This window comes from Episyrphus balteatus, chromosome 2, assembly GCF_945859705.1.
Source record: "Episyrphus balteatus chromosome 2, idEpiBalt1.1, whole genome shotgun sequence".
NCBI classification, from domain to species: Eukaryota; Metazoa; Arthropoda; class Insecta; order Diptera; family Syrphidae; genus Episyrphus; species Episyrphus balteatus.
The window spans coordinates 14,150,558-14,161,998 of record NC_079135.1 but is presented as its reverse complement, the minus strand read 5'-3'; positions in this window follow the sequence as shown (position 1 = coordinate 14,161,998).

Here is an 11,441-nt window from a genome sequence, read left to right as displayed (position 1 = left end):
GAATCTGTAATTGGTCCTAAAATCCAATATTTCGTGTAAAACTTCTAAGAACTTAAGTATAAACGTTCAATTTGTCATTAAAACCAAAAATAAAATTAATCCTATATGCTTTTGCCTTTTATATTTTAACGTTTAAGAATTCTTAACTACTTCTTTAAGTCAATCTATGCTACTTAAGAAATTAAGTATAGAAAGATTCAAAGGATTCTTATTGAAATGGGGATTTCAAGTGTAAAAAAACATAGCTTGTTCATTTTAAATTTTTTGTTACGTAATTTTCCTTAAACAATGATTAAAAAGAAATTTCACATGTAGAAAAGACAACAAGCAATTTATTATTAAAAACTTCTTTTCATTAAAAAAGTTAAATTAAATATTGACTCAAATTACTAAATTCATTACTTTTGTTTAAAATTAAACAATCAATTTATCCAATTATGTTTGTCAACCACACAGAGCCTGCCTGCTTTTAAAACCAACAACAGTAGCAGCTAAGAGATCCTTTCTTATTTTAAACATATTCAAGCTTATCAACCAGAAGCATGCGAAAAAAATAAAGTGAATTCTTTTAATACAATTACCTTGTTAAACTCATTAAAAACGCACAATATCCATTATTCTGTTGTGTGTGGAAACAACATTGGACTTTCTGTGCTGACGACATATCCACCCACACATAATGTCCTTTAGCAGGGTTCTCTTTTTCATTTTAATTTTCTGTTTTTTTTTTTGTCAAAATATAAATAAGTTAAAAAATACGGAACTCTTGTTATTTGCCACATACGTTGTGGATGTGGTGGACATGTTGTAATATGCTTACGCAATATTTGCTGACATCCTCTCATCATAAACGTTTAATGTCCTTGTTGTTGGGGTTGCGTTTAAATTACACGCCCTCTCTCTGTCTGATGTCCACCAAAAGCAGCGCATTAAAAGTCTCTCCTTATTCCCCACAATGACTGCCTATATCGTCATCAGCATCAAATGCGTTGTGGGCATTCTGTGTGGGTAACATGTACACTGCGTGTATACATGGTGTTGTTAATGTTTGCCAAAAAATGTGAAAAATCATTTGCAAAACAAGCCCGGAGGCACGGACAACTTGACACTTTAATGGGCCGGGATTTACCACACCCTCATTCCCAGATACCATTGAAATATACACCTACACAAACACACATCCGCAAAACCCATCAGATTAAAGCCTTTGTAATGATTTTTTTACAGTGGGACAAATGAATTCAAAAGTTGGACTAAAAATAAAAATTTAGTTCAATACAAACATGCTTGAAAAAAATATAAATTTGAATTTTGGCCAACTATCAACATAAAACGCCCCAAAGTATTTCCTGCCAAGAGAACGATTCAAACATAAGAATGAAAAACAGATGGAGATCGAAAAGTGCTGTTGTTATCTTTGAATCGATATTACCCGTAAAAGTTTTTAAGTTTTTCTTTTGTTCAACAGGACGAATGAAATGAAAAGATGGACGAGAACGGGCAACATCAGCAGGATGTTAGGGATAAAAAAGGCTTTTGGATATGTATTTTCTTCAATAAAAGGCTAAGTGGCCCCTGTTTGGCACTGACCCGAAGAAGAATAAGAACAAAGTCGAATAGCAAAGTCCCCAACGGATTGACATGGGCAACAATTTCATTGAAAACTTTAAGTGCCAAACAGAGAGTGGATCTATAATTCAATTGCAGGTAATATCAGTGTCAGCACGAGAGAACAATCTACCTCTATATAGTGAGTTGGATTTGTCCTTTTTTTTTTTTAAGTTCCCTTATGTTGTGTTGATTCGCGCATGGTACGAGTATATTATTTCTGTTTTACCTGCTAAAAGGTTTTTATTTTATTAAGAGAGACAGACTCTTAACTCTTTTTATTTTATATTCGCTTTGTGGTTTGTCCCTTTTTTTTTTGCACATCATATATTTTATACCATAAGCTGTGGTAAAATCACATTTAAAAGGATGGAAAATTATTTTTGTAAATATAATTTAAATGTCTATGAAAAGTTAAATAAGTGAATTAACAAAGTCAAAAAATGTTAAAACTAGTTTATGAAAGATTGACAGGTTTTCACTTTTGAACTTTAGATATCATTTAGTTTTGTAAAAGGCTTTCATTTTGTTTTCTATTTTGGGTTTTTTGAAGGTATTGTAGTTTTTTTTTTCTTTAATAAATTATGAGGTGAAAGGTAAACTATTTTTAATGACATTTTTCCAACAAACTAATAAAAAATGAAAAAATATGTTTTAAATTAAAAAGGTCTAAAAAAACTTAACTGACATTTTAGTTCAACACGAAAAGGTTTTTAAAATATCTGAAATGAGAAAAAGAAAGTTACTCATTTCGGTGAAGGCTTTTCAAAATAGTATTGAGAAAATAGTAACAACGTTCACCTCTCAATATTTTGAATGAAATCAATAAAAAAACATATTTTTAGCATCAGTTCTCTAATTTTTACTGCATGCCCTACCATTAAATATTTGAAAAATTTCCCTATGCAGGTCATTCAAATGACAAATCAAACTATTTGCGGGTCACTGTGGTGTATACGTAACATTTTTTTGTATGGACTTGTAGTTCATATAATATTTCTGTCACTGACCCAATACCTAACTTTATGAATTGGTATGATAATTTTCCAATTTTATATACTCTTCATAACTTGTCAGATTTGATTGGTTTATATTCTTATTAGTTATAGAAAAATAAGATTTTTTGTGGTTATACAATAAATTAAAGTATAGATTAGGGTGTAGCGTGTCTACACGGCAGTTTTTACCTTTCGTGTAAACACACTACATCCCTGCCTAAGCATTCAGTTCGAAATGTACATAAAATACATACACATTTTCACTTTTAACTGTACGTTAAGTTTGACATGCCGCCATGGCATTTCCTTTTTTATTCATTCATTCATTCATCGTGGATTTGGCAAGTTGCCTTTTTCTTGTGCGCTAAAAACTTAAATCTAAAACTTAAAACTAAATTATATCTAATTAAAATTAACTTAAGAACTAATTAATATTTTAATAAAGATTATTTTATATTTAAAATTAATCATTTCGCGTTTCTTAATTATTAAAAGTATTGTGCCTATAAGAGGGCACAAATTGGTGACCCCGAAGAAAAAAATTCTTTTTATTAAAACACGCACAAGTGCACAGGAACAGCAGTCTACCTATATACATCTATATAGAAAAAACATACCAGCAGCCACAGCATTCAACTGGACGTCTTTGCTATATGCATCGGGTGTACATTGCTTTTTTCTATTTAAAAAAAAAAGCCACCACCTATTGCATCGCAAAAATAAGCCACCACCACCATCCACACAAAGTGCCACTCCAACAACAACCACGTGGGTCGTGTACTCAGTCCATCATCATTGCCATTCAAGATTGAACTCAGTGGTTTAAAAGTTGTGGGTACTCCTGCGTACATATATATAAATATATGTATGCATACATACATATGTACATCAACGTACGTACCTAAAATCATCATCATCGTCTCATCAGTCATCACTCGTCCAAACAACATCATCATCATCTTCAGTTTGTGTGTCGCACAGTTCGACATTTTTGAGGGATACAAAGTTTTTATTATCCACACGCAAAACTGAACAACAACAATACAACAGCAATCGCCTCAGCAACCACCAAAAGAACGGAAGAAAAATCTAAAAAAAAGTGCATACACATATGCATACAACAGCACCAGCGGTGTCATCCACCAGTGCCGCCTACGTATTAAAAAATTAAAAAAAAAAAAGTACAGTGAGTAATATTTCATACTTTTTATACATTTTTTCTTATTTTATTAAAATATATTATATTTTCATACATTTTATATAAAATTCATAAAATATATTATTTAAATGTAAAAAATTCTGAAATTTTAAATTCAAATTATTAAAATTTTATTTTCGACACGTGTTTGCGTAAGAAGTATTTTGTTTTTGCTGGTTGGATAAATTACGGTTATCCTTTTACGGTTATCATAGAATTTTATTTTACGGTTGTTTTGGAATCCCGTTTCTCTCCTCTCGAGCGTTACACATATATTTCGGAATAATATATATTTTGCCGCGGAATATTTTAACGGTTCGAGTTCAATTAAATTTCATTTTTATTAAACGAATTTTGGATTTAAATTTTTTTAAATGCCGGACGATGATAAAAGTACTGGTGGCACCGGTGGTGGAAACAACGGTGTTACCCCACCTGCCCCCCCAATTCCAGCCGCTACTGATCCGGTCCAACAAACGTCATTAATTTCTATAAAAATTCCACCGTTTTGGAACAATCGGCACGATTTATGGTTCCTTCAAATCGAAACTCAATTTCGATTGAAAAATATTACCGCAAGTAATACTAAGTACGATTATTTAGTGGCGTCACTAAATAATCAAACTATGGAATCGGTCGCTGACGTTTTGATTACACCTCCCGCGCAAAATAAGTATGAAAACCTCAAAAAGGTTTTACTAGAACGAAATCGGGATAGCGAAGAAAGGCGGCTGGACGCTCTGTTAAACAAAGTTGAGCTCGGGGACATGAAGCCATCGGAGCTGTATAGGAGCATGGAGAGTCTCGCAAGTGGGAACGACCTCGTAAATTCGCCATTAGTTATGAAGCTATGGTTAAATCGACTTCCGTCGAATATTCGCGTTTGCCTCATGGCAGTTGAGAACTCCCAGACTCAAAGTGAGCTTTTTGCCTTGGCCGATAGACTCCATCACTCCTCAGCAGCTTCGCATGTCGCCCAAATTAATTCTCAAGTTCCTAGTTCTGATTCCGAACTTTTACAAAAATTAATTTTTAAAATCGAACGGCTTGAAACAAATTTTTCAAGATCCAACAACAACTTTAACAGAGCGTCCAGAAGTCTTTCTAGAGATAGGTTTGGAGGTAGACCCCGTTCGCAGAGTAGATCCAAAAGTGGAAATAGTTCGATTTGCTGGTTTCATAAAAAATTCGGGAATAACGCGAGGAATTGTTCAAAGCAATCGTGCACATTTCAGTCAGAAGCTAATAAATCGACAAAAAACTAATTCGCCAGATCTCAAATGCGGCTTTGAGTGAGGCAAATTTTTCACGCCGTCTATTTATTCGCGATAAAAATACAAAGTTTCAATTTCTAATCGACACTGGTGCTGAAATTTCGATAATTCCTCGCAAATTCTGCCAGCAAATCACACAACCAAACGATTTCATTCTACTTACTGCGAACGGTGGAAAAATTCAGACGTACGGTTGCAAACGATTAACAGTTGACTTGAATCTTAGACGCGCTTTTGATTACACTTTCGTTATTGCCGACATCGATCACCCTATTATAGGAGCTGATTTTTTACACAAGTTTAATTTGATCGTCGATCTTCGAAGTCAACGAGTAGTCGATAAAAGCACTAATCTTCAAGTCAGCTGTCTTTTCAAATCCGCGAACACCAGTTCTCCAAAACTATTTTCGATTCCAAGTGAATTCGGCGCTATCCTTGATGAGTTTCCCGAGCTTAAAGCTCCACCAGACTTTACGTTACCGGTCAAACATGACGTTGTCCACCGGATACAAACAGATGGTCAACTCCCTGCAGCTAGTGCCCGAAGACTCAATCCTGAGAGGTTAGCAATCGCGAAACGTCAATTTCAGCAAATGATCGATCTTGGTATTTGTCGCGTCTCAAAATCACACGTAGCTTCACCACTTCACATGGTTCCGAAAAAGAATTCTTTGGACTTCAGACCATGTGGTGACTACAGATGGTTAAATAAAGCGACTATACCAGACAAGCATCCGATCTCCAACGCTCAAGATTTTTCCGCTAACCTCGACGGTTGTGTAATTTTTTCAAAAATAGATTTGATTCGCGCTTACCACCAAATACCGGTCGCAGAAGAGGACGTTCATAAAACAGCGGTTATAACACCTTTCGGGCTTTTCGAATTTTTACGAATGCCTTTCGGGGAGTGCGCAACGGTGCGCAAACTTTCCAACGTTTTATGAATAGTGTTTTAGGTGACCTTTCATTTGTATTCGTGTACCTAGACGACGTTCTCGTTTCAAGCAAATCAGTCGAGGAACATAAAGCGCATTTACGTGAAATTTTTCGAAGATTGCAAGAGCACGGACTTAACGTTAATTTAGCGAAATGCGAACTAGGAGTAAGCAAACTCGATTTCTTGGGATACTGCGTTTCCGAAAACGGAATAATTCCTTCGCAAGAACGAGTAAAAGCAATTAACGAATTTCCTAGTCCCAGCTCCATCAAACAACTTCAGCGCTTCCTCGGCATGATAAACTTTTATAATCGTTTTATGCCAAATATGGCTTTCAAAGCTAAAGTTCTTTACGAACAACTAAAAAATATCAAAGTCAATAAAAAAGAAAGTAAAAAAGCAATTTTTCAGTGGTCTGACGTGTGTGAAGAAGCTTTTCAAGTTCTCAAAAGAGATTTGTCCGAGCGCACTATGCTTTTTCATCCAAAGCCTCTAGCGCACATAAGCATTATGGTAGACGCATCTAACGACGCTATCGGAGGAGTACTCCAGCAATACCATAATAGCTTTTGGGAACCTTTGGGTTTCTTTTCAACTCGTTTGAGCCCGGCCGAAAGAAAATACTCGACGTTCGATCGCGAACTTCTCGCAATTTTCAGAAGCGTTAAACATTTTCGGTATTATGTGGAAGGTAGACAATTTACCGTTTTCACCGACCACAAACCGCTCACAAACGCAATCTGTTCAAAAACTGAAAAATCACCTCGTCAAACGCGCCACTTAGAATTCGTAGCAGAGTTCACTACTGACATTCGTTATATCAAAGGTATTCAAAATATCGTCGCCGATACTTTATCGAGATCGTATGTCGAATTGATCGATTTTAACAATGCCAGCATTCCAAGTCTTTTAAAAGAGCAAGAAAACGACGAAGAGCTAAAGTCAATTTTAAAACTGTCAAAAACTTCTTTTAAGCTAGAAAAAACTCACATCCCAATAAATGATGTCGAAATATGGTGTGAAACTTCGACTGGAAAAACTCGTCCGTATGTGCCTGAAATTTTTCGACGAACAATTTTTGACAATCATCACAAACTTTCACATCCAGGTTCAAAGGCAATGCGTAAAATAATTACGGCAAAATACTTTTGGCCTAAAATGAATAGTGATGTAAATAGATGGACAAAAAGTTGCATTTCTTGTCAAAAGTCAAAAATTTCAAGGCACACTACGTCAAAGCACGGAAATTTTCCAGTTCCAGAAGGTCGATTTTCTCACATCCATATGGATCTCGTTGGTCCATTACCACCATCTCAAGGTTTTACTTATTTGCTTACCATCAAAGATCGATTTTCTTCTTGGCCTGAGGCCATTCCGCTGAAAAATATGAACGCTCCTACTGTTGTTTCTGCTTTTGTTCAAAACTGGGTTTCAAGGTTTGGAGTACCTCAAACGATCACGACTGATCAAGGAACTCAATTCGAGTCAAGTCTTTTCAAACAAATCTCAGAAACCCTCGGAACAAAACGAATCAGAACAACAACATACCATCCTCAAGCGAACGGATCAGTAGAACGGTTTCACCGACAACTTAAAGAATCTCTTCGCGCTCATGAAGATAAACAAAATTGGTATTCCAATTTACCTTGGACTCTTCTCGGTATTCGTTCTACTATAATCGACGACATAAATGTTACTCCCGCTCAACTTTTGTACGGTCAAAATTTACGTTTGCCAGCTGAATTAATTGAACCCAAACCGTTAAATCCGATTTTGAATTCAACAACAGCTAAAGAAATTACTCAAGCCATATCGCAAACTCGGCCATGTTCTAGTAGAAATCGCGAGCAAAAATACATTTTCGTTCCAAAAGATTTAAAAACTTGCAAATATGTTTTCGTTCGAGAGGAGGTGAATCGCGGAAGTCTAAACCCACCGTATAAAGGCCCATTCGAAATTATAAATCGTTTTGAAAAAACTTTTTCAGTGCTCATAGATAATAAAGAGCAAATTATATCTATTGACCGAATAAAACCAGCTTTTTACGCAAAAGACAGTGATCCTCAGCCAAAAACCAAACATGTAACTTTCAATTTGCATTAAAATTTTTTCAAAAAAAAAAAAAAAAGAAATATTTCAGATTTTTCGATTTTGATTACTTATGAATTTATTGTTTAATCAATTATGTAATTCTCAAACCAAAATTTAATAAACAAAGTCAAAAATATTGTAAGGCCTTCTGCCAAAAAACTCACTGTACAAACAAAATAAAAAATGTACAAGAAATTTAAAAATACTAAAACTGTAATGAATTAAAAAAAAAAAAAAAAACTTTACAATTATATAATTTGAAAAAAAGTATTGTATTAGTAAAACTTTCAAATGTAAATTTTACAAATATTATCAGTTATAAAACAGCCACATTTGCATTATATAAATAACTTCAATTTTAACTTAATGTAAACTTTTGTACGGCGGGGAGTGATGTAACGTGTCTACACGGCAGTTTTTACCTTTCGTGTAAACACACTACATCCCTGCCTAAGCATTCAGTTCGAAATGTACATAAAATACATACACATTTTCACTTTTAACTGTACGTTAAGTTTGACATGCCGCCATGGCATTTCCTTTTTTATTCATTCATTCATTCATCGTGGATTTGGCAAGTTGCCTTTTTCTTGTGCGCTAAAAACTTAAATCTAAAACTTAAAACTAAATTATATCTAATTAAAATTAACTTAAGAACTAATTAATATTTTAATAAAGATTATTTTATATTTAAAATTAATCATTTCGCGTTTCTTAATTATTAAAAGTATTGTGCCTATAAGAGGGCACATAGGGTGTTTAAAAAATCTAAGTTAATACTTTGAGACTTTAAAGAAGTACATACTCTTCTATGGAGGCTCACTGCTGTACCGAACCAAGTCACAAAAAATGAATTTGGAGAAATAAAGAGTTAAAATTAATACGTTGTCTTTAATTACTGTCTGTGGGGTCACAAAGCCAAACAAAAAAAAAAAAATTATTTACTAAATAAATGTTTTATAATATTGTGAAAAATTATGAATATAGAAAAATGATGTTAAAAAAATAACTTTTTAGCGGGGCTAGATAAAGCTAGCAATACGCTTCAAAAGCTGTCGATTTTAACCTTTTTTTAATACATGGAAAAATAAACTTCCAACATTTCAAAAATTCAAAAAAAAAAAAATCAAAATAGGTAATTTCCTATTTTTTCGATAATAAATATAAACTGATGATATCTCATGTAAAGGAAAACTAAAAGTACCATTTCAATGGAAAACGAAAAATTTCAAAACAATGCCGTATTGGCAGAATTGATTAAAACATACTTCTAACGTTTCACTTTGGATTCCATCGTTTGAGAATTGGTAAAAGCTAAGCTTTTTTTTTGTTTATCTTTTTATCCATTCAAAGTTATTTTCACCGGAGCGGGGTAGTAAAAAAAATTATTTTTTTAAAAGAATTTGCCTTTCATTCAGATTAAATAAAAAATATTTATTGCAAGTAAAAAAAAAATTTGCATTACAAAAAATGCAAAATGTCTTTATGGGGAGTTTATATTTCACTCTGAAACCAAACGAGTAAGCCTAAATAAACTCAGTTCAATGTTCAATTTAACTCAAATTCACTGTGAAAAAGGGTTCAAAGATTGATTTTATTAAAACTAATTCGCAAAAATCTTAAAATTGAATCTCATTGAATGCAAGCTTACTATCTATCACTTTCAAATCGAAACTCAAACCACACTCTCTAAATGGGTGCTCGAAAAAAAAGGTAAGTTCAAAAACATTCCAAAACTTTTGTAAATATTTGATTTATGTGGTCCTTAAGTTATACATATTTCCTTATACCTAATTACAATTTGAAACTCAACTCTTCATTCCCGTTAATTGTTATCAAATTCTTTGAGGAAGTCGAATAATCGGTAAAAACTTTTGAATTATTGATTGACAGGCAATTAACAATTATATTTTTTACTGTTCCATCTAATTATACCTTTTAGAGTGGTCCTTAACAGAAAACTCGGAACGCCCACACAATTGGTAGTCTAATCCGTACCTATTTTATTTTTATTTTTTTTTTTTTTGTCTCTTTTGTGTCTCCTTCCTTATCCCTAACTCACCTTGTTTTAATAAAATTGCTATGCAATATTATTTAAAGTTTCAGATAATGGTTCTAGATCAGAAAAAGGTTTTTTAGTTTAGTTCTTTAAGTTTTACTTCAAAAAGACATTGATTTCTTTGTTTAGTTTTTTAACGCTAAAAGTATAAATGTGCAAATTGTAGTGAAATCGGTCTATGTTTTTATACAAACACTTATGGAAAAGGAAATACTTTAATACTAAATACTTCAAAATAAACTAATAGGTAACAATATTATCCAACTGAGAATTGGTCTAATGGTAAGGCACTTGACCTGTAACTCGAATAGCGCAAAATTAAATCCAATTTTTCGTTGCGTTGAATTGTTTTTTTTTTTATTTTTTCAAAGATGAAATACTTTTGATTTAAATATTGCTTTCGAGTAAAAAATTCACTTTTATTTTATAAATTTCACCTAGCAAAAATTTAGATTTGTCTGTAAGTACCTAATGTATATGATGCTCTTTCTCCAAACTTCGCTATAGTATACAAAGGAAATGAAAACACACTTACCATGTTACTCATTTTTATCAAAAAAATAAAACACATTTAAAATTTTCGTGCTAAAATGTTTTTCCATTATTCCATTTTTTTTTTTTAATTTTTATTTTTTAAAATTACATACGAAATGTTAATTATTATTTTTTATACAATCTTACTTGTCTACAATGTTTATTTTTTTCTTGTTGTTTAATATCTTACATTAAAAAAAAACCCTTTCATTAAATTGTAATTATTTATTTCCTTAATCATCTTTCCCACTTACAATTGAATACCATTTTTTATTTTTGTTTTTGAAATTTTTTATTAATAACTATTTAAATCACGTCCCTTTATATTTTTGTTTAACTATATGCAATAAGATTTACATTTAGAAATTCATTAAATTTTTTTTTTTTGTTTAAAATTTGATTTTGGATTTTTTTTTACATTTTTTTATTTAAGGTTTGCTTATATCGTTTTGTTTTTTATTTTTTATTTTGATGAAAAAAAAATATTTTTTGAATAGGGTGGTAAACAAATCATCATTTTTTCTAATAAAGAAACGACCTTTTGGAACGACCTTTTGGAACTCAAAAAAAAAAAAATTGAAACTAATTATTTCTATTTCTTGTCTTCTGAACTACAGGAACAAATTTGATAAAATTGGGTAAAATAAAGCAACAAATAACTAATTCTTCACTTAAAGTTCCCAAAATTAAAAAAAAAAAAAATCGAATTTGTTTTGTTGTATGTTTGTATTGTAAATTTTTA